Source organism: Bombus bifarius, unplaced genomic scaffold (assembly GCF_011952205.1).
Source record: "Bombus bifarius isolate JDL3187 unplaced genomic scaffold, Bbif_JDL3187 scf7180000008045, whole genome shotgun sequence".
Lineage (NCBI taxonomy): Eukaryota > Metazoa > Arthropoda > Insecta > Hymenoptera > Apidae > Bombus > Bombus bifarius.
In genome coordinates, this window is record NW_022884411.1 from 709,079 (window position 1) to 731,320 (window position 22,242).

The 22,242-nt window shown below is 49.6% G+C and overlaps 1 protein-coding gene across 1 annotated transcript in view; it reads right to left on the reverse strand.

Annotated features, from left to right (window-relative positions):
• The window catches only part of LOC117207677 (protein bric-a-brac 1-like), a 217,726-nt gene that overhangs the window by 173,265 nt on the left and 22,219 nt on the right, over window positions 1–22,242 (reverse strand). The window contains exon 3 of the mRNA XM_033448083.1: window positions 3,261–3,386. The gene's annotated coding sequence lies outside the window, so the exon portion shown is untranslated. The remainder of the gene's footprint in view (window positions 1–3,260; window positions 3,387–22,242) is intronic.

Consider the following 22,242-nt stretch of genomic DNA (forward strand, 5'->3'; position numbering starts at 1 on the left):
TACAGTCAGATCACTGAATCTCATTCGAAAGTCCGGAAAACGACTACGTATTTATCGTATAATCGTAGCCAGGAGCACGCGACACTCGTCAAACGGATTCACCGATAACCGAAAAATCAAAAGTGCAGAGGAAAATGATCGTCGGCTAGGAGATTAAAATAGCAAGCACGCGATTCGAACGGAACGTTTATCTATTTCTGAAACAGGGCCGTGTTTCAGAACCACCGCAGTTTGCATAGTCGATTTCCACCGTCGTGAAAATAGATCCACGGCAAACCGATCCGCTAGACACAATTCTATACTATATTGATAAATCACCGGCCGTTATACGTCGTTATCGTAATAGCGAACATTGTACTCCGAAAGCTAGTAACCGTTCGATTTCTATTAGAAAGAAGCTCGATGTATTGCGTTACGTAACCGATATCCAGCAGCCAGAGCGACGAAAGTCGAATCCGATGGAAAATAAAAAGTTAGAAAATGAAGAAATTCGCGATACAGTAGCCGGTACGAGCGCGGTGGGATTAGACGATCGGTAAGATCGTTCGGTGTTTTGCCGCGGTATTGCACACGCGTTCTTCAGCGTCGTTGAATCTGTCTGCTGGTATCGGCGTCGCTAACGGAGACACGGGGTGTTAAGGGTTGAGGGCCTACTGGCCTGAACCCCTCCTCCAATCGATAATATACGATCCTGCATGATTCTGCTTCGCGTATCACAATGGCCCTCTGGGCAACCTATTCTACGACCTAGCAACCTCTAGTCGCGTATGTAGCGCCGATCTACCGGTCTCCGAGCTTGCGGTAGATAATGAGTGATTAGGTGATTAGTTGTCCAATATTCGATCCATCCTACTCTGCAAACCTATCTTCCTCTCGCTCGTCCTTGTTTCTCTATGATCTTTGAATGGTCGTGGCGGTGCCGTTTCCGCTCGGCTTCTCGCTCGTCCATCGAACGTTCGTTTCGTGGAATAAATGGAAAAAAATAATAACGTTGTAAAATTAAGGCGAAATGATAGTTGGGTTTGTTAGGCTGTTGCGAAGATTCGGAGCAACCGGAGCACGTTGGATCAAAGGCGAACTCGCGGCTACCTTGGCCATTGTCTGGTATCGAGTACGCGGCAAAATCGAATAATATTCGTTTCGGCTTGATATCGATCTGTAGAACCGAGGGGTTGCGCGTCCTCTCTTGTCCGAAAAACTGTCGTCGGACCGGTGTCCCTTCCACGTATCGCCGTGCACGCCAAGCCTGGCCCCCTTTATAAATATAACAATAATTAAATATGAGGGTCGCGACACGACAGAGACGACAGCGATAGGACAGAGAGGAGACGATCGTGAGAGGAGATGGCACGTAACATCGCTGCGCCGATCCACACGAGAATGGCATCCTAAACATCGGACGAAAGAGAACTGGTCGGGAAAACGCGTTCAAAAGTATTTGTTTACCGCGCGATCGTCGTTTTATAGAGTCGAGTTACGCTTGACGCAAGCAATTTTATTGAAAATTCGAACGTTCATAACTGTTATCCGTCGTTTTATCAGGTTTGTAGCGGCATATGCGTCTCAGGACGTTTCGATACGAAGATGTCTCACATAGTTGTTTTGCTACAGAGAATTAACACTGTACGACGTGATGTAATAAACAAACTCTGGACAAAGCAATTTCGCTGCTATGTGCAATCTACGACCGACGACAAGTTCAAACCTTTCGGTACCCGTCGACCGGTATAAATAGACGATCAAGTTCTGTAGAAGTCAGTCAGTCGCGCGAATCGATATCAGTATCGAGTCATCGAGTCAGTCAGTCGAGGGAATAAGTATAACGAATCAGCATTACAATTAGTATCAGTACCGCAGTATCATCAAGCTTGCAATTAACTTTGTATTTTACATTTTAAAATATTTGTAAATATAGTTCATTAAATTAACTCGTCTCGTTATTAATTTAACCAACAACACAGGTTGCCCGTAAAGTTGCTTTCGCTTTATAAGAAAGTAGAGTAGAAGCGCAATATTTCTTCTTTTATTTTATTTCATTGAATTACGGTTGATCCAATTTAATTCTATTACTACAAAATCGATCATACATAAATCGAGAAAATAATATAAAACGAAAAATCTTGCGCGTCTATTATTTCACTTATGAAACGAAGGAAACTTTTGACACGACCTGACACACACGTTACGTAATTCTGTTACTCCGCAAAGCCAGGACCACGTAGAATTTCCACGTCGAGCTATGCGTAATCAACGGAGAAGTCTAAACACAGAGTTTCGCTTTCGAAGATGCCGAGGAGGGAAAAAATAGGCCGAGTGGGATTAGATGAAACGAAATTAAATTGCACGGAGTTAATAAACTAGATTAAATTAGATTAAAGCGAGTCGAATTGAAGGGAGGAGGGAGGGACACGAACGAGGCAGAGAAGAGGAGCGATCGTCGAAGGTGAAGAAGAATGGAGAGCGTAACGTCGATAATGAGAGAAAAGCGAGGAGAAATGTGGGCGAGTGAGTTAATTCGCGAAAGCGGCGAGACGAATTAAACGCGTGCGAGTTAACGCACGACGGAATCGTCGTTCGGGTCGACTCGGTCGGACGGATAGTTGAGCCGGTTGTAACCATTTAAATGCTCGCGGCTGGATAAATTGTTGTATTAGTCACGGCAAGTTTATATCAATATTCCTGCACGTTTGTACCGGCCGATGGCGAATTTACTTCGTTGCCGAGTCATCCACGGGCTACCGTCCGCTTATTATTATCGTCTGACCGTAGCCGCTTAAACTCTGTTGCGTTGCGCGGACGTTTGCTCGAGGCGAAAGCCTGGAAGAATAACGCGATGGGAACGTGATCGCGATCGTAAAACGGTGGAAAGCGGCGGATGATCGAGCAGAAGGACGCGAATAATCGGTGCGTTTAATCGCGTCACTGCGACAAATCGAGATCGCGTCAGAATCGGAATTGCGACACGTCACGAGAGAACGCACAGCTACGACGCGTGTGCGAACTCGAGTGCGTGCGTATGGGTGTGCGCGCGTTACAGCCGTCTGACGTAATATTTTTATGATCGTTGGCTGCAATTTATCGGTGACAACATTTGCTATTTCGGTCGTCGGCTTTGTATATGCAACGGTCGTTACATCGCGAGCTATGGATATCGAGTAACGTCTTCGTTCGCCGATTTTACGATCGATTTTCTCATCGACGCCGGGAATACGCAGATTCTTTCGCCGAAATTGCAACGCACGATCGACTCCGCGACTTACCTGTAGGCGCGTTACGCGATTTCGAGCGTCGTCGATACCGTTGGTAACAGACGTCGCGTTTCCTCCATGACAGGTACATCGCTCTGCTGCAGGTCCATTCGCAGCGCGACGCCTTTTCTCGATCACCTGTTCGAACGTGAAACGACCAATCGTTAGTGTTCGTCTGCGATAGTTCGCCCTGTTTGGAAAAGCGAGTGACGCGAGTTAACGATAGGGATAAATATAGGAGGGATGAAAGTGAAAAAGCAAGGGTAGCGACCGAGGAGCGCGAAACACGAATTCAATAACGGCTTTTACGACGGTCGAAGAGAAAGAAGCTGGCTCATATAGCCGGCGGATGCAATTTCCATCCTTGAATTTTCTCGCATATATTAACGTGGAAAAGGGTCGACCGATCGACGGAGAACGTGAGAATAGAAACGGCGAACTGGAACGCGCGTTATCGCCGCGTTAACGACGCTCTTAAAGAAGCAGAAGCTGCGACCAACCCTTTTCCATTGTCCGCTATTTCGCAGATGTCCGATCGCGCGGACGCTAAGTAGTCGAAGAAACGCCGATTGCCCTCTGATCGATCGATTTCCAGTGAAATACAAATACTTCCTGGATAATCTAGCGATCTAGCGATCTCGAGAAAAAGTCGAGAGAAACGGGGCAGAAGGAGAGGACGTCGGAGGTTCGAGTTGGCAAGATTTTAGGCTGCAAAGAGAAATCGAAGGGAAGAAAGGAGAAGGAAAGACGGGAGGCAGGAGTTAGCGGAAAGAAAGAAGGAGGTACGGGTAGCAATGGTTACAGCAGAATAAACTCCTCAATAATGAGTTCCGCGAGTGAATTCCCTCGGCACGGAGAGGCTCGAGATAATAAAACAGAGCGACTGGGACGCAACCGAGCGACGGTGGTAGTAACGGTAGTTGCGATAGTATTGGTGGACGAGGGATGGCGAGGGTGCGGGGGTTGCACACCGGCAAGAGTAATAGTAAGAGGCAATAAAATATAATGAAATAACATCCAATCCAGGAGAGATATTGTGAAAATATTATTACTAACTTATTACTTGCTGGGCACGGTGCACCACGCTCTCTACGTTTTTCTCCTTTTTCTCCCCTTTTTTCTCTCCTTTTTTCTCCGCTCGGGTCCTCCCGCTTCGTCGGCCCCTTGCGTACGCATATCCTCTCTTTCCCTCTCTATTTTCCCCTTTCGCTCTCTTCACCTTGCCGACCGGTTCGTTCTACCCTTCGACCGGCTTTCCTCCTACCGCAGTCTAGATGAAAATTTCCATTGAACGTGGCGGATATCTACGCGTAGCGCGAAATTTCATACGGCATTATCCTGCCCAATGTTTCTCGGTATTTGCCAGGCGTAAGGGTAACGCGAGGAAAAGCGGCGCGTAATTGCGACCACGCGACCCGACCATCGATCCAAAATAGTCACGCGTGTTCGATGGTTGTGTGGTCGAACGGATGAACAGCCGAAAGAGCGAACGGTGGCGATCGACTCGACCGGGCTATTTGAAATGCAAAGTACACGCTAAGCGGATTATCTGACAGGAAAGATCGGCCAACCGGCGGAGGAAAAAACCTGATTACGAAGCGAGATATCTAGGGAGATCGCAGTCGGTGACGACAGACGGTTATATAAAAGATAGAGAAACGTGTACGCGTACGTATACGACGTACCGTGGCGTATCGTAGCGTGTCGTGGCCGTGGCGCACCATGGCGCATCGTAGCGTACCGCGGTAGGCGGCGGTACCGGTATTCGACCAACAGCAGGAGCAACGAATTGGCGTAAAGGAAGAGCGTATTAGCGGCTAGCGAAAGAGGAAGAGGCGATCGTGAGCGGAAGGGAGATGCGAGCCCGTAACAATCCTATCTGACGGTGTAAATCTCCGGCCGTTGTAACGAAGCGGCAAATCGAAACTAAACGGTAGACCATGAATGGGAAATCAGAAAATAACGTTACGGCGCGCGAGGCCGCGCACTTCCGCCAGGGACAGCTCGTGCACGGGGGGAATGTGCTCGCGAACCGCTCCACCAAGTACTTACATACGTGTTCCACGATGTCGCTCGTGCCTACCGTGTACTATGCGAACCTTCGTCCTACCTTTTCCCTCTCTTTTCTCTCTTTCATCTTCTTTTCCCCAAAATCTATCGTCGAACATGTCCCTGAATATTCGCGATCTCGTCTTTATTTCGATAATTTGTATCTTCCGTGGCGGAAGATAGCCGCGTGATACAGAAAAGTAGACGTTTGATCGAACGTAGCGTGGAATGGTAGAGAGGTCGGATCGAACGAAGAAGAAGAGATGGTTTTGGGAAATTTCGATGCGAGCTACAACGATGGCCATTATTCGCGTTAGCGGTTTACGTTGGCGGTAATTTGCAAGAGTAGAACGATTTGCCGGGACAGCTCCGCTTATATAAATAATATATCGTTATGCGAAAGAGCGCATAAGCGAGTAGCGAGAAGAAGAGAGGAGAGGAGGAGAGATGGGGCTCGTCCGTGTCCGATGCACGTGTCTTTGCAGCAAGTTACGTAAGTGCATCCCGTACACTCTACACGATAACCGATATATACGTAGGTGAATACGAGTAGAACGTACACAACTTGGAAGGAAATCGGCACACGATAGCGGTCTCATGATGCACAGCCTGTACGAATAGTAAGTATTATAATGTCTTTATCGTTATGACTGGTATTCCATGCGACGTACGAATTAAATAAGATGGTCTCGTGACGTTTGTCTTCCGTTGTTAAGTAAATCGACGAACGAATCGTTGCGAAAGAGTAATATCTTTATCCGTGGAATCGCGTTTAAATGAAATAAAATTCGCGCGAGGACATTGCATATCCGTTATTAGGAAAATCGGTGCGCGACATTCTCACAATATACATACAATATAATACAGACATAAGAATAGGTTCTATCGACGTAACTACCATTCCTTCGAGCGCATAAATTAACTCTCCTTTTTACGAGGCTACGTTTCCGTCATTAACTCGCCGCGTTCTGCCATCTTACGCATCGCTTCCAGTATCAATCAAAATTTACATTCCTAAATGTTCGTTGGAAAATGTTCAAGACACCGTATGAAATTGTAAAGGTGTGTGCGTGCGTATGAGTGTCCGCACCTGCGTGTACGTTAGCGCGTGGGTGGGATGTTTCCAACGCACGACGCATCGCTCGTAATTCTTTCACTTCCGCGTATCGCGCTCCTTTCTGCTTATTCGTTTACGCTCTAAGTAAACGATACGCGTCGCCGATTCTCGATCGTCGCTGGACAAACGCGTTTCCAAGTTCCGCCTTATTTTCTATTTCAATTGGCGATCTCGTCGCGCGATTTCGTTTCGCCAACGATCCGTATCCTACAACATCGATCTCGCAACGGAAACTCCGCGTATTTGCAATGGTACGCGGCGAATGTTAGCACGCATAATGCCTTTTAATTCTCACGTGTCTGAAAACGTGATCGCTTGGATTCTCTTTCTGCCGATACGTCGCGGCAGTTACGTTCCCGGTTCTGTCTCCTTTCTCCCTTATTCCGTCTTTCTGTCCGTTATATCGTTGGTCTCCTCAACTTCGACGCGATTCTCTTTCGATTCGACAGCCAACGTTTAAATTGTAAATGTATCGTTATCCCGTTGGTGGTTGGGCGGAGGTTGGCGCGCGAAAGGAATCGACTGTTAAGCGTAGGCTCAACTATCGCGTGCAAATGCGTGCAACTATTTTTCCGCAGGTGGACGAACGTATGAATAAAATACAGTTCCTAGCCGAAGATTTGCCGAGTCGCCGAGTCGTTCTTCGCCGCATTTGCATCCGCATTACGAGACCGTGTATACCGCCGACTTGCGTAATATTATAATCAGCCTCGTGAAAATAAATAACTACGGCGTCTACATGGTCACCTCTCTTCGCCCCTCTTACTCTTTTTACCTATTCGCTAGATAACTATCTTTCCGTTTCCTGTTGACGGGTCGCGGTAACTATGCGTATATCCACGTACATCGTGCCACTGCTACAAGGAACAAAGAATCGAGCAAACGATCCCTGGCCTTCTCCCCAAGACGATCAACCGTTCGTGTGTTTGCGATTTTCGAAAATCGACCTGTTCAAAAATAATTATAATCATTGGATTATCTCGGCACGATTTCCGATTTCATTCCACCGACAGGTAACAACCTGTAGGTTACGGCGCCGAACGAACGTACGTACGTTCGTTCCATTTTTCCTTGTTTACAGTTTCCTGGTCGACGTTTCTCTATCAAGTAGCAACGTTCTCGCGAAGACTGTGAACGCGCGTTGAAAAAAAGTTGGCGTCGGATCGTCTAGCGCTACTCGGTTACGCGATTCCGAAGAAGAAGTTTCACGCGTGGCAGCAAAAGTGTCGAAGAATCGGACGATGCTACGGAGAGCGTATATCCTGCGTTTCAGCATTCTAGGCGAGAATTAACGCAAATTATTCGTGCGCGGACGAGCTCGGAAGTCGTAAAAACTGAGAACAGCGACACGGTTCGCGTCCTCGTTCCCGAAAACAAAGTAATCGAGTTCGCGGTCCGACTGGCTGCCAAGCTACTTCCAAGACGTTACACATCGGAAAGCCGTTGCGTCGCATCGCGTTGCATTACGTTGCGTAAGGAGTGCGTTCGGAGTACTCGCCGTTCGACTACCGATTTCAGTCCTTTCCATCCGATTCTCCACGGTTCTCTCTTTCTCCTACCCAATACCTGTCTATTCCGTGTTCTTGCACGCACGGTCTCTCGTGCAGAGAAAGAGAAAGAGAGAGAAAGAGAGATAGAGAGAGAGAGAGAGAGAGAGGGAAAGAGAGGATCGGCAGGTAGGTACGTACGAACGCGCAAATGACAAAACACGTATTACGTGTAACTGGAGTCCGTGCTAGAGATCAATACACATAATAGAGGGTATCTATAGCGCGCGCAACCCGTGCTCATTTACTTAATTGTGTTCTATTCGGTATAACCGAGGTATGGTGTGCGACTCGTGTAGGTACGCGGCTGCCTACACCCCTCTTACCGTGCCTCGCCGCTTTGGCCACCCTTCGGAGCATTGCTCTCCCCCGCCCCGCCTTGTCCCACCTCGCCCCCCGGACGCCCACCATCCTCTACCCTCGCCGCCCTCTCGTCACCACCCCCCGCCTCGTACTCCTGGTGGTGCTGCTGCTGCTGCTGCTCCTCCTCCTCCTCCTCCTCCTCCACCTCTTCCTCTTCCTCCTGTTCCCTGCTACCCTAGTCCCACCCGTTGCCCCCTCGCTACCACCCCTGATGTCCATAGGGCCGAGTGTGCGTAATATTCAGACGTATAACGTATAACGTACCGGGGCCACGTAGGTACATTGGCATCAATTTATGGGGTGGGAGGGTGCAGCAGATATATACGATCCGATAGGGTTGAATATCTCGTGCTTTTGTGCCCATCTACACCTCCTCGTTTCCATCTCTGCTCGTCTTTCTCTCAACGAGCCTCCGCCACTCTCGCTTCGTTTCGCCTCGCCTCGCCTCGCCTCGCCTCGTCTCATCTCGTCACCCCCTTCCCGGCCCTTTCTCCCATTATCTTCTTGCGTATGCTTTCTCTTCCGCGTTTCTCTCCTCCTCTCTTCCCTTCCGTTCTCGTCTTCTTCTGTCTCGCGTTATACCGCTCTCCGCTCTTCTTCAGCGTGTGCCTCGTATCGTTTCGCATCTGGTCGTTCGCCGCGAACCATCTCAAAGAGTGCTTCGACCTCGACCGCGACGCGACGCCGATCCCTCGATCGTTCGATCGAGTCGAGGATCTCCTCGAGCCGAGCGGAAACCTTGCGTTCCGTTGTTACGCGACAAAGGAAATCCTACAACAGGATGGGATCGCGGTGAAATTTCTTTGGGGGAAGGCTGACTTGTATCGTACCGCTACCCTACTGTACCAGGATAGAGGGTAGAGCAGAATTAAAAGAAGAACGCGCGGCCGAAGGCTTCGGATGGCGCGAATAATTCGCAAACGAGTGTAATTCGGCGTAACGAGCCGAAATTCGAGCGCACGACGACCAATGCTAATAAGCGCGCGTGATATCGCAAGAATTTTCGAGCGAGAAAATCCGAAAGCGATCCGCGGGTCAGCCGGCCGACAACTGCGACGAACGACCAACAACAAAATGTCGACCGCAATTATGCTGTAATTAACTTGGAAACGTACACATACAGGCGCGCGTACGGGCGCACGCACAATCCCCTCAGCTACGTCGTGGACAGAGCCGCGGAAACGTGTAACCCGTTGGAGAGCAAGCACGAGCGCGCGGCTGCTCGCTCACACCGACAACAAAAACACACCAACGCCCGGGCAAACGCACACATACCGCCGGCACCGGACGGTGCGGCGTGCTTCACAGGTGGTTGGGGATTTTTGTATTTAGCGGTTGGCACCGTCCGGCGTTCACGCGTTTACACGCGCCGCCTGGCTGCATTATGCATGTTTGCGGTAGCAGAAGAGAATTTAAACCAACTATCTCCGATCTATCCTCTACCGTCTGCTTTTCTCTCCCTCTAATTCCCATTTTCTCGCCACTCTCCTTCCAACCAATCGCCATCTTCCCTGCTCTTATCTTCGTTCGCCGCTATTCCGTTCGCGCGATCACCAAACGTCTTTGCCACTCTTGGCCATCGACGAGGAATTCGTTGCATGCTAAACCACGGCGGAACCGTCAACGTGAAAAGGAACACGTTCGCGGCCTGAACGAGAAGAAGTCTCATGTTGAACAACATTTATGTGACAAGAAGAAGTGGCACGTAAAGGAAAAAGGAAGGCGATTTACACGACAAGAGCATCGATCGGGTACGGAATAAACATTTAAGCTGCGAAAGATAACGAGAATAACATCGTCTCTGCGTGAAATTACAATTTAAATTAGTATTATTATGACTTGGGCATTGTCACGTAATTACATTATTATTATACGTTTTAATACTTTATTAAATATTTATTGCTTTGTTATTGCATCAAATACGGTATTAACGACCCCCCGGAGACTCACATTTCACCGGATTTCATCGAACGCGGACGTCCTGGCAGGCGATCGCGACCAATGCAGGGCAACTTTCGAAGAGAATAGCACCAAGACGTTTCTCTACTTTCTCTGCTCTTTCTCCTTCCTCGGTTTTGCGGATTAGACGGAAGAAGGTGAAAGAGAAGAGGGGGCGGAGCAAGGTCGAATGAGAAAGCGATAAACGAGGGGGTAGCGCAGCGTGGTCGACGATCGAGCGAGCGAACGATCGGCATTCTAACACGATGCGGCATACACACGTTGCAGAGCTGTGTGTTACGCGGATGTACGTCAAATCAAAATGCACAATCCCGGCGAATCATTTCGAATATTTCATAATGGGCGCGAAATATCATTACCTGCCGCCTGTGCGACACCCTCCGCCACTCGAGCCCACCCCACACCCCACGTGTCTCCATCCCTGGTGAATTCGCCGCCGGTGACTCCCCGCATCGCGAATATTACCCGCACAGACAGAAGCAGCGACGAACGAAAAGAGAGAGAGAGAGAGAGAGAGAGAGAGAGAGAGCCGCGAACAGCAACGAGAACCGACCCGGAGAGATGGATGGAAACACGAGGAAGCCTAGAGAAGGAAAGAGACGAATAACCGACCGGTAGATTCGTGTCGCGCGTGTACGTATAGCGAAAAACACATTGGCGAGCTTGCACACGGACGTGTGCGAACACGGTGTACGACGGGCTATGCAACCGGGACTAAATTACGTTCCCCGTAACGCGTTTAGCCGCGAATCGCATTGCGAGCGATCCGTATAACCCGAATATCGGCCGCACGCCAGAGATAGGACAGGACCGTCCGACCAACCGACCGACCGACCGAGGGATTCGTCCAGGAACGATCATTACACCCATCGATGAGAGACTTCGCACTCCATTTTCATCATCGATCTTGCCCTCCGAGTTCCATCCTATCGAACGTTCGACAAATATTCTTTCGTGCGCAACCGGCAAACTGCGTTTTAACCTGAACGACCGCTGAAAAATATCGCTTTCCGGCGTTTCCTGCCGCTTCTCGATTAGTACTTTTCATGTTTGCTTGGTTTTCTCGATTCTGAAATTCCGGCATGGTCGATACGCCGGTATACGGGCAGGGTCACCTTCGATCGACGTGCATCGAAGGTAGGTCCATGGAACGAGCAACGAGACTCACCATCCTAGAGACTTCACCAGTCTACTATGACTAGGCTTCGTTCTCTGTGCGAAATATTGGCCACTAGCTGGCCACGGTTAGCAACCGTATCGAAGAGGGAAACGCTGGAGTAGCAACGTCATCGACGGTAGGAGAAGGCCAGCAGTCCAAGCAGCAGCCAGACAACGGACAGGAGCTACGGGCAACTAGGTAGGCCGTTGGACAGGCAGGCAGGCAGGCAGGCAGGCAAGCGGTAGCAGCAGCAAGGGTGGTAGTAGTAACAGCAACAGCAGCCTGTAGTTAGTAGCTAGTAGTAGCTAGACAGCAGTCAAGCACTAGTAACAGTGGCTAGCTCCTCGTCGTTCTCCATTTGCCTTCCCCTATGTCCCCCGACCTATCTAGCCAGCTGTCTAGCTATCTTTCTCGGTTCCTCTCTGGCCCTCGTTTCCTCCCTTCCTTCGTCCCTCTTCATCGACCTTCTCCACCATCGTCGTTGAAATCACCACCACCATCGTCGGTACCATCAGCAGCAGCACCGTATACACGGTACACTCTGGTACTACTCTGGAATCGCATCGCGGCCACTCCAGTTGCATTGCGGCCAACACCGATCCGCACACAACACAGGGTCCGGCTCGTCGACACATGTACCGGAGAAATACGTACGGCGCACGCATATCCATCCAGCCGGAGCAACTCGCCGAACGATGCGTACATACACGCGCATACGCGAGAGCACAGCGGCCTAGCGTTGCCCTCTGCCTCCGGCCAGAGATATCGTTAGCATGCCTTGCTAATCACGGACTCGATAATAATACCGTGATTGATAGGACGAACCCCGTCCCTTCTCTTCGTTCGCCTCCACCTCCACCTCCACCTCCATCTCTACCTTCTCGTACAACCTCCTACAACCTCCCACCCCCACCCCCGCCACCTCTACCCCTCGGACCCTCTAGCGAATCCCTACCTCTTCCTCTTCCTCTTCCTCTTCCTCTACCTCTACCTATACCTCTGCTTCTGCCTCTGCCTCTGCCTCTGCCTCTGCCTCTGCCTGTGCCTGTACCTCTGCCTCTGCCTCTACCTCTACCGCCACCGCCACCGCCACCGCCTCCGCATCCATCTCTGCCAGTGCCTCCTCGAAACCTGGAACGTTCCACCCCTCGAGAGTGCGGCCATTGCGCCCCTCTGACTTTCTCTTGTCCATTCTTCCCCCTCCCCCTCCTGCCCGCCGCCATGCCATGCCCTTTCTAACCTCCTTTCGTCTCTTTCGACATACGTTCCTTTCTCGCGGTTTTTCGCGCTCGCCTTCTTCTCGCGCAGGACCAACGAATCACTCTCGCCTCTTCTTGAAATTCGGTTCGCGCTTTGCCAGCAGAAAGCGTCAATGGGACCAACGTTTTTCGCGTCCCGTCGCTCGAACGCGCCGGATTCTTTCTCCTGGTCGTCAACGAGGCGACTGCGATAAACTTGCCTTCCTTCCGCGTCGTCGCTGTCGTGTCGTAACTCACGATCGACGTTTCGTTTGTTTCGAACGGAGTCGATTACGATGGCGAAACCGCGCTGAAGCAGAGCTAAAGCGAACCGGAGCGTGTCGCTTTATTTATGTATCTTCTATCGCCTCTCGCAACCAACCAACGAGTGAGCAACAATTACCGCGGAGCGCGATCGTCTAAAGAAAAGAAGACACGGTACACACATATATATATATATTGCATATATATATATATATATATGTTGTAACCGAGAAGATGATAAATGCGAAAAAAAGCGACGCCACTTATCCTCTTGGCTGTTACCATTGAAAGGAATCGCAGCCAGAACACGAAATAATGAAGACGCAACATTCGACTGGCTGCCATTTCGCGTTGCATCTAGCAACTGTTCAAGCTCGCTGGCGCATGTGGAAATCCGTGTGTTTGTGTAGGTGTGCGCGCGAAGGAAAGTTGAGCCGAGAGTCAAGATAGGAAAGCCCGACTGGGCGCATGCACGCGTTTTATATGGGTCGTGCTATCTCCCTTTCTCCTGTTTCCTCTGGAAGCCGGGTGCACGGAATTTGCGTGTGTCCGAGAGTGCGCGCAAGTACGAAACACCTATGCTGGCTATGATACCATTAGCATCAGTGATTAATGTATGCCGCAGCCTGTTCCACGGCAATGCGCGAGGTTCCTGTATACTCCGTGATTGACTCGTAGCCGCGGGAACGACCGACACTGAAAGAAAACACCGAGGCCGAGATCGACCGGCACAACTTACTTCTTCCTGCCTCTGCTCGATCCACGACAAATTAATCCATCGGCCACGCGTATAAAACGCTGCTTGCCAATTGTAGCCAGTTTCTCGCCGAACGATTTTATTCCAATAATTTTATTGAAATTTGGAAGATTTCGAGAGCCGATCGGCTCTTGACGTTCGATCGGACAGCAGGTGAAATTGGAGAAAGTCGAGTGGAGATTAGTTGGGGTGAGATATTAAATTTAATACGTTTAGGAAAGCGTGGTGACGAACCAAGAGGGCCGTTTGTCCGATCGATTTAATCGCGAAACGAGAATGGTAATCGGTAGCTAATGGCACACCCGGTACGTTCAAATTCGGAGATCGTGGATTACACATCGTGTCTGTGCAAGCGTACGCGCGTTCTGTATTTTAGGCTGTCAGAGACGAAACCTTCGAGGTTCCGGCAATGCGTTCGTAGATCGATACCGCAGCTTCGATTCGCGATGGACGGGAAGATCTTTCGTATCGCGTTGCAGCGCGTTACGTGTCCTCAAATGGCTTGCAGCCGAGAAACGGGAATTAATTATCGAGAAACATGCGTTTACATATCGAGCGGCGTACATGTAACCTACGCAGAAATTAATAGCTGCTGCGTGGCGGAGAGAATTAAGGCGGCGCGTCAAGATCGACCGAATGGGCCGATACCTCTTCGATATTTTTGCTCTGGTTCAGGGAAAATTCGTCGAGCACTTTTCTTGGACGAACGACGAAGGAAAGAGAAAAATAGGAAAGAGCGATAGCTGCTGGCGAATCTTCTTCGGACGTGTTTTATCGTTGCGCTATCCAGCTCGTATAACGCAGAAAAAATGTCAATCGATCGAGGGCGACGTTTTTCTTCGTTAGATTATAGCGCACACGATACTCATAGAATATTTATACGGACTTTACATACATTTGTATACTGGAACACAGATTACGGATTTTTTTTTTTTTTTTGTCTAGATACTCATAGTTATAAGGTATACCGATGAATTGATATTCATAGATTAAAATCAGCCGAGTGTTACCGGATAACGGCTGCACGTTTACAAGGTTGACGTTGGTTTAACGCGTGGTGCTAAATTAATTATAATGATTACTATCCACGAGGCTCGTATAGTCTTGCTTACAATGTAGATACTATCGAGAGAATGGATGCTGGCTACATGGGAAGAAAAATGTGAAATTTAAGACTGGGAATAATTCTTTGCACTCCTGTTTGCTTCGCCGACAATTTATACCATCGGTATCAACGTTACAGGCAAATTCCTCGTTAACGAGAAGCAACTACGAATTAAAACTGAAAGACGTGCTTTAGCCGCCGGTCTACTATGTCCAACGCTAGACCTACGTACACATGGATTTTCTATCGGTGATACGCCTAGCATCGAAAAATCAATGAACCGACTCTAGTAGCGATGGTTTACGGTTTACGGGATAATTTGTCACGAAGAAGTTTGATAGTTTGCGGCGAGAAAAAAAAGGGGGGAGAAAAGTGGGTGGGAGAAAACGAAATCGATTCGAAACGAATCAATATTGATTCTGACGATTAATTTCGCGAAACTTTTTAAGAATCGCTGAATAATAAATAGCGAAATTCGACTAACGCGGAGGAAGCGAATCGAGAAGTTTGAAATCTCGAAGGATTTTGTCGTGCGGTTCGGATACGAATACATCGTGTGGGTGGAGGGGAATATGTAAACTGAGAGTCGCATTAATATTCAGGCTCGCGGAGGTCTTAAGGAAGAAGAAACTCGTGGAAGGCAGGCGGGCAGGCAAGTAGGCAAGCAGGCAGGCAGGCAGGCAGGCAGGCAGGCAGGCAGGCAGGCAGGCAGGCAGGCAGGCAGGCAGGCAGGCAGGTAGGTAGGTAAGCAGGCAGGCAAGGAAAGAGGGAGCAGGTAGGTAGGCAAGCGGGTGGGCACGGTGCCGCGATCCATAAAAATGTCGGGGCTTCCGAGTGACGGCCGGAAACCAGGAGATGGACAGGGCCAATTGTTTATATTACTCGGTGCAACAATGGAAGTCCAGCGGCGTGTACCGTGTAGTATCGTAATACATGCTACGGTGCTTGCATTCTTTTTCCAGGAATTCGACCGTGCCTCGGTTGTTGCGATAATGCCAACTAATGTTTCTTTTCTTCTTCCATTCGCGCTCGCCTGATTTTTATTGACCCCTCCTCGTTCCGTCGTTACTCGAGACATGGAATTCGTTTGGAAACGGAAACCTTGGCGTGTCTTGCATATTTCCACTTTTTCACAGGCGAGATCGTTCGAGGAAGTGCGACATCGTTGGCCGAGCTGTTGCAACAGACTTTTCAAACCGCGCGGTTGGCCGTCGCGGCGCGATTCGAATCGTCCTCGGGTCGATTCGCCTAGCCAAACGGATTCAGACTGCCAAAAGGTATTCCATGGAAATCGGATTCACGGAACGTCGTCATCGTACGCTGCTGCTTAGATTAACGGGTGACGAAAGACACGCGAAAAGGTCAACGGACAAGCAGCGAGAGACACGCACGGCCGAAATTTCGCTCGTAAAAGTTTTACGACATCGAGAAATCCAACGTTGGGCGAGAAAAGGAGAAACGAAAAAAGGAGGAAACGGCGAAGGAACGACGAAAGGTGAAGCGAAAAGAGACGAGAAACGAGGGAGGCAGAGAGAGAGGGAGGGAGGGAGGGAGCGGGGGAGGGGAATGGGGATGGGTACGAGGAGCGAAGGGGTGGGTGAACCAGGGGTGAGCAGAGGTGGAAGAGACCGCTACCTTTACAGTAAAGTAAAATCTACAGTGCGCTATGCTACAAAGCAGGTCTGGCCATTAGGTATTTATTAAGTTTAGAAATTTATAGATGCCTCCTGGGCGCGGGCCCCGTCGACCCCCTGCGAGTAGATACGCTCCTGCCCCGTGCCCCTTCCCGCCGCCTCAGCCTCTAGGTTTCACCGTCTCCACGGCGCGGCGGCGGCAGTCTCCACCCCCGGCCAGCCGCCAGCCAGTATTAAAATGAATTATTTAATTTTAAACTTGGTAATTTTTAACCGTATTATATCAGAAATTATTTACACGCCTGCTTCAGCGCTGCTACCCGTTCCCGTCACTCCGCTTTGCCTCTTGCCTGCGCTCTCCCCTATCCGTTTTACCATTAAACTCACCGCCACTTACCTCGTATACCAGCCGCGAACGTTTCTTCTTAGCTTATCGCCCCTAATATCCACCTTATATTTTCTTGGTGGCCGAAAAAACGTAGAGTGACTAACCGTACGAGCGTATCGCCGCTTGCTACATGATCTGCCAGGCGAACGCCAATAGACGAGGACACCGGACGGTTCTTTGCTTCGGGTGAAATTCGATTTATTTTCGCGCTGAAGCGACACGAAAAAAGGCAGTCCGGGTATCCCGATTAATTTTCGCGTAGGTATTTAGTTAACGAGTTGATCGTCGAAATTACAAGGTATAATTTAATACCGACACCGGTCAAATTTACTTCGTAAATAACGGTAAATAAACGGGCCGTTTAGTGCGCGCGCTGCTGCACGTGCCTCTAAAATTTCGCCCTTGCAGACGACCGCGGCCAAATTTGTCAACGTAAATCGGCACGATACGCGCGCATCGTTGAAATCTAATTGAAATCCTAATTGCCGCCACGAGTCTTTTTTTCCCTGCACACAGGAAATTTGTTACGATGTTCTGTCGATTTATGCTAATTACCGATGCCTCGGCAATATTAATTAATACCGTCGATAATATTGCAACTTCGTCTAGACAAACGACCAAGTAATACGTAGATGCTGCGCTGGTTGATGAGCGTTGGTCGCGCGGTTCGCCTGACGCGCGCGCAAACCACTCGCCCGATAGCGTGCACAAGCCGCTGTAACTTACCGCGTACGTGTTTACGCGCGTCAAGAGAACGCGCCGCTACGAACTCGACGCGTATCCGCGCGTCCACGGTAAAAAGTAGAGAAGCGTGCGCGCGATTAGTGCAACGACGACGGATCGGCAAGCGGGAATAGGACAGGAGCAGTGGCAGAAGCGCGCTCGCGAGCTCTCATAGATAGGAAGTTGGGAGCGTAGTGGTGGCGAGGTATAGTCGTATAACGCGTCTATACCGTCTGGGCACATACGCACGCGATATCGCGTCCAGTCCGCGCGGTATTAATTGTTACGACGAGAAAGGCAAATAATTATTATAATTGTCCGGTATAATAATAGGATTCAGCGCTGGAATACCGCTTATACATCGTTCGTCGTAATAAAGCGGCCATCGATTTCGAGCCGGCGTCCATCGATATCGGTGTAGGCGCGCGGCTATATAACAGGCAAGCGCATGATACGCGTACGCAGCTGGACACGTAGTTCGTACAGGTATTTACGTAGCGGTGTTGTGTGCGTGTACACGGGCAAGTGGTGGGTGTGCGCGTATAACGCATATCGAATGTTTATATTATATGCACACACCTAACGAAAGCCTAAATATACTAGCCACCGTGTGGGATCACGCCTATAGGCGGCTATTTGAGCGATAAACAACCGGGCCCGACGTGTTACGCGGCGAATGGTAAAATGTATGTATACCGGGTGTACGCCTCCATTCTGCCACGTTGTTGGTGTATCAATTGTGATTAGGGACAAAGATCCGACGAATTATTCCCGCTCGGTCTCTAATCTGATAACCGAAGCCAGTACGCGCACACGTCATTGCATCGATTGTTTCTGCATGTGGGAAATCATAAAGGGCAATGAGTGTCCGAGTGTCTTCATTGTGCTCGATAGAACGAAACGCTAATCACTTTTATTCGTACAGTCGCGACGTCACCCGCCGCGCAACTAAACCTGCTCTCGCCGTACGACCTTCTAACTACTTTCATCGTCTTCTATTCTCAACGGTTTATCACGAACAGGTTACAACGTTGACGAATCCGATGGGTCCACGGATGGAACGGCGGGACACTGGTCGAAATTCTTGGACCGGTGGCGAAGCGTTTTATGACTCGATCGAACCGTTCCTCCGCTCGCTACCGCAATAATATTCGAGAGTTTGCTCTCCCCTTTCGAAAGGCCGCACCCCAAGGACCGAGGGATGAAAAACCGAGGGGTAGTCGGTCGAATCAATTCCAAACAGGGGAGGGTTTCGGCGTTTTCAACGGTGGGTCACGGCACTGGGTTACCGGGTGCGTATACCTCGAATTCGCTCCTTCTTTCCTCCTCTCTCTCTCTCTCTCTCTCTCCCTCTCTGTTACTCTTCACGGCGCGACACTTCTCGGGCTACAAATTTAACCGGCAGAATAGAACGTTGGAACATCGCGGTTGCCTGTTCGCTTTGCGAGAACGTTCGCGGCGAGAACTTTTCAGAAATCGCGATTGCCTGAATTTCGTTCGTTGTTTGTCGCGCCGCAGCTTCGAAACGACACGGCGATAGAACACGGTCGGAACCCGGAAACGAAATCCTGGAAGGCAGTTTCGCGGATATCGGGACGGTGGCGCGATAGCGGTACATCGGGATTGTCCATCTTCGAAATATCATTTCGGATGTAAATTTCGGGTGGCCGGCTCGAATACAAAATGCGTACGAGATTCGAGATCGGTGGATTTGCGATAGGAAGAGGAACTTTTGGATTTCCATTTACAGGGCGTAGCCTGATTGGACGAATCGACATCACCGGTCGCTTCGCTATTCTCCCCGCAGGACACGTCACGCACATTGGCACAGACTTATGGGTATAATTCATCGACATTACTCGCAACGGGGGTCGGCGGACCACCCCAGCGCAACCACCGTAACCCAGCACGCGCGTTTTAATCCATGCCGTGCCCTACCATACTTTTACACGCTTCCGTATTTACGAGCTCGCAACCATTTGTTCAGCTCTGCTCCTTCGACTCTCTATCTCCACAGAGAGCCTGATTCGTATCGATCAGCGAATCAAAGTCCATCACTCTGTTCATGCTGATCGACTACACGAGAAACACGATGTTTCTAGTTGCGGGACTAACTGCGGTCAAAGATGCCAGCAAAGCCTTCGAGTCGAAGCTAAGACGAAGAAAGGACACGGCGGAGGGAGTCGTTGGCCGTTGACCGACGAGTGGGTGTCACGATGAAACTGACTACCACCGGGCGAAAATGGAGGCAACGACGCGTAGGAAACTAGCGGAGGGTCGCCAATCACGAGGTGTCAGTCGGGGCGAACCGTCATTACGCGATTACATTTTTTCCTCTTGCTCCATCTGTCTTCGGTTGGCCGTCGTAAATCTCGATTAGGTTTCGATATTCCGAGTAGAACGTTGTGCTGCACACGGGCACAAAAAACTCTCGAGTTCTCGCAGTTGTTTATCGTGGCAGTTGGCAAAAAGATGGTCGCGACGACGATCATCGGTGGACGTAACGGAGCAACGGCTATTAGCACGAAAACGACGTATCAGCAGCTACGACCGGACAACCTAGCGGTAACAAATAGCGTGCAATTTCAATTTATTCGAAATCGGAAATTACTCGGCAGTTTATCGATATTAGATGTTCATACATATAATGAGCGTGTTTTTAAGTAGTTGATTCACTTTTCCCATCGGGTTGCGACCTCCTGACGTATTTCAACATTTATATCGATGCGTTCGCCGTTCAATTAAATATCAACCAGCACCGTAGCCAACGTAACACAATTTCATCGTTGAAAAAACTTTTAGAAGCCCGAGTTCTCCGTCTCAACTTGGCTGTTCGTCCGATCCCGAAAGATTCGTGTGGCGAAATCCATGTTACGGGTCAGACGATTCTCGCTGTCAGTTTCTAACAGAGTTCTCGTTGCAGAAGCTTTCTCCGTATGGTTGGAGAACGCTAGGCGAATTCATCGGTCGTAAAATCTCGTATGGATAATGAGTTTCCGTCGTTTTGCGGTGCAACGCGAGCAACAGGAATCGAGTCGGACGAAGAGTAAGAAAGGTTAACAGAGGGAAGGTACCACCGATAGTCGAGGAAAGAACCCGAGGGGAAAGGCAAAGGCAGATGAGAAGAAGAGGCAGAAAAAAGGTGGAAGGAAAGGACGGGACCAGAGGTGGACCACACACACACACATGCAGCGAACGTGACCGAAGCGATCCAAGTCCATATTGTAATGCGGAGGTATCCATCCTGCCGCATTATCGTACAGTCCGCGGCAGCAGCACGATACTTCCGTGATCATGCTTTCCAGCACGAAATCAACTTACCCACGGAAGCAGCTTCGATCCGCACGGCGACAGCCAACGATATACTACGCCAACTTTGTATCTTCGTTTCCACACCGACAGCCACTTTCCAATCTTCGTGTCCGCGATCTTAACCTGTGCGGGACAAACGTGTGACCTTTCTTCGTTTCCACTCTCTTAGCTTCGCCGGGCGATGACGGACGAGCTGATGACAACGAGAAGAGAGGAAAGCAGCGTCGAATGGTAGGAACGTTTGAGCGATGTAGAAGACAGTGGAAAGATCGCGTGGATGATGATCGAAACGTAGAGACGCGTCGGATACGTTGGACAGAACGGCGCGCCGATTCGACCGAACGAGACTGTACGAAGACGAGATAAACGAATCACGTACTATGATAATAGCCAGTTGCTAAATGATTTTTTCCACGACCAACCTTTCTCCTCCCTACTTTCTTCGCCATCCGCTGTTGCACCCGTGTGGCTCGGTCCGTTTCTAGCTACCTCGCCGTTAATGTTTCATTATAACCACGTAATGAAAATAATAAGAACCGTCCTGACCTTCTGCCTACGCTATCTATCCGATATTTTTCTTCCTTTCTTTGCCTTGCTTCTCTAACTGAAACGATTCGTCCGAAATGCACGTAGGTATCGCGGTGTTAGCTTAACGCGTGATTATTATTTCTTCGTGGAAGAGGAAAAAGAGGAAGAAAATGGAATCGAGTCGAGGTAACGTTATCTTGTAAAGGCGAACAACGCGACGAAGAAAGACTTTTCGGTAAGCCAATCTGGCGGTTGATAGCCGCAGAGAATCGAAGGCTTTAGCTAGGATTTTTTCCGTTCGTCCAAAGAACCGGACAAGGGGGAAGGTACTCGCAAAGGTTGTCATTTGTTAGGAGAGTGAAACGAAGCAGCAAACGACGAGGACCGAGATTCCCGAGTAAGAGCAGCCGGGGGAGAGATGCGAGGCATTTTCATTAGCATAAGATTCTTTTTAGTAATCTCGCGTAATGCCTCCCCCTTCCGCGAGCTGCCCCACTACCCAGAAAACAGCAGCAGCAGCGCCAGAGCCTATCATTATAGAGAAGGAATCATTGGATGATCTTAATCATGCGAACCGCTCTCCGTGCCTTCGTGCCGGCCAATCGCGTCAGCCGATTTCAAATAATGGTTTCCACCGGCACCGCACTAAACTCGGAAATGCATACTGGCACGGAGCCGCTCGAAGAAACTATAACTGCTTTCGACCAGCGATTCGCTACTCGTTCGTATTCGTGGAATTGACGTTAAATAGAAAATTAAAAGAACCGAGCAGATTGGCCGAGCGTAAAAACGCTGCCAATCTTTCAGCGAGAATTTGAATTACTCGGAGAAAATTGCGAGTCTGGAGCAGA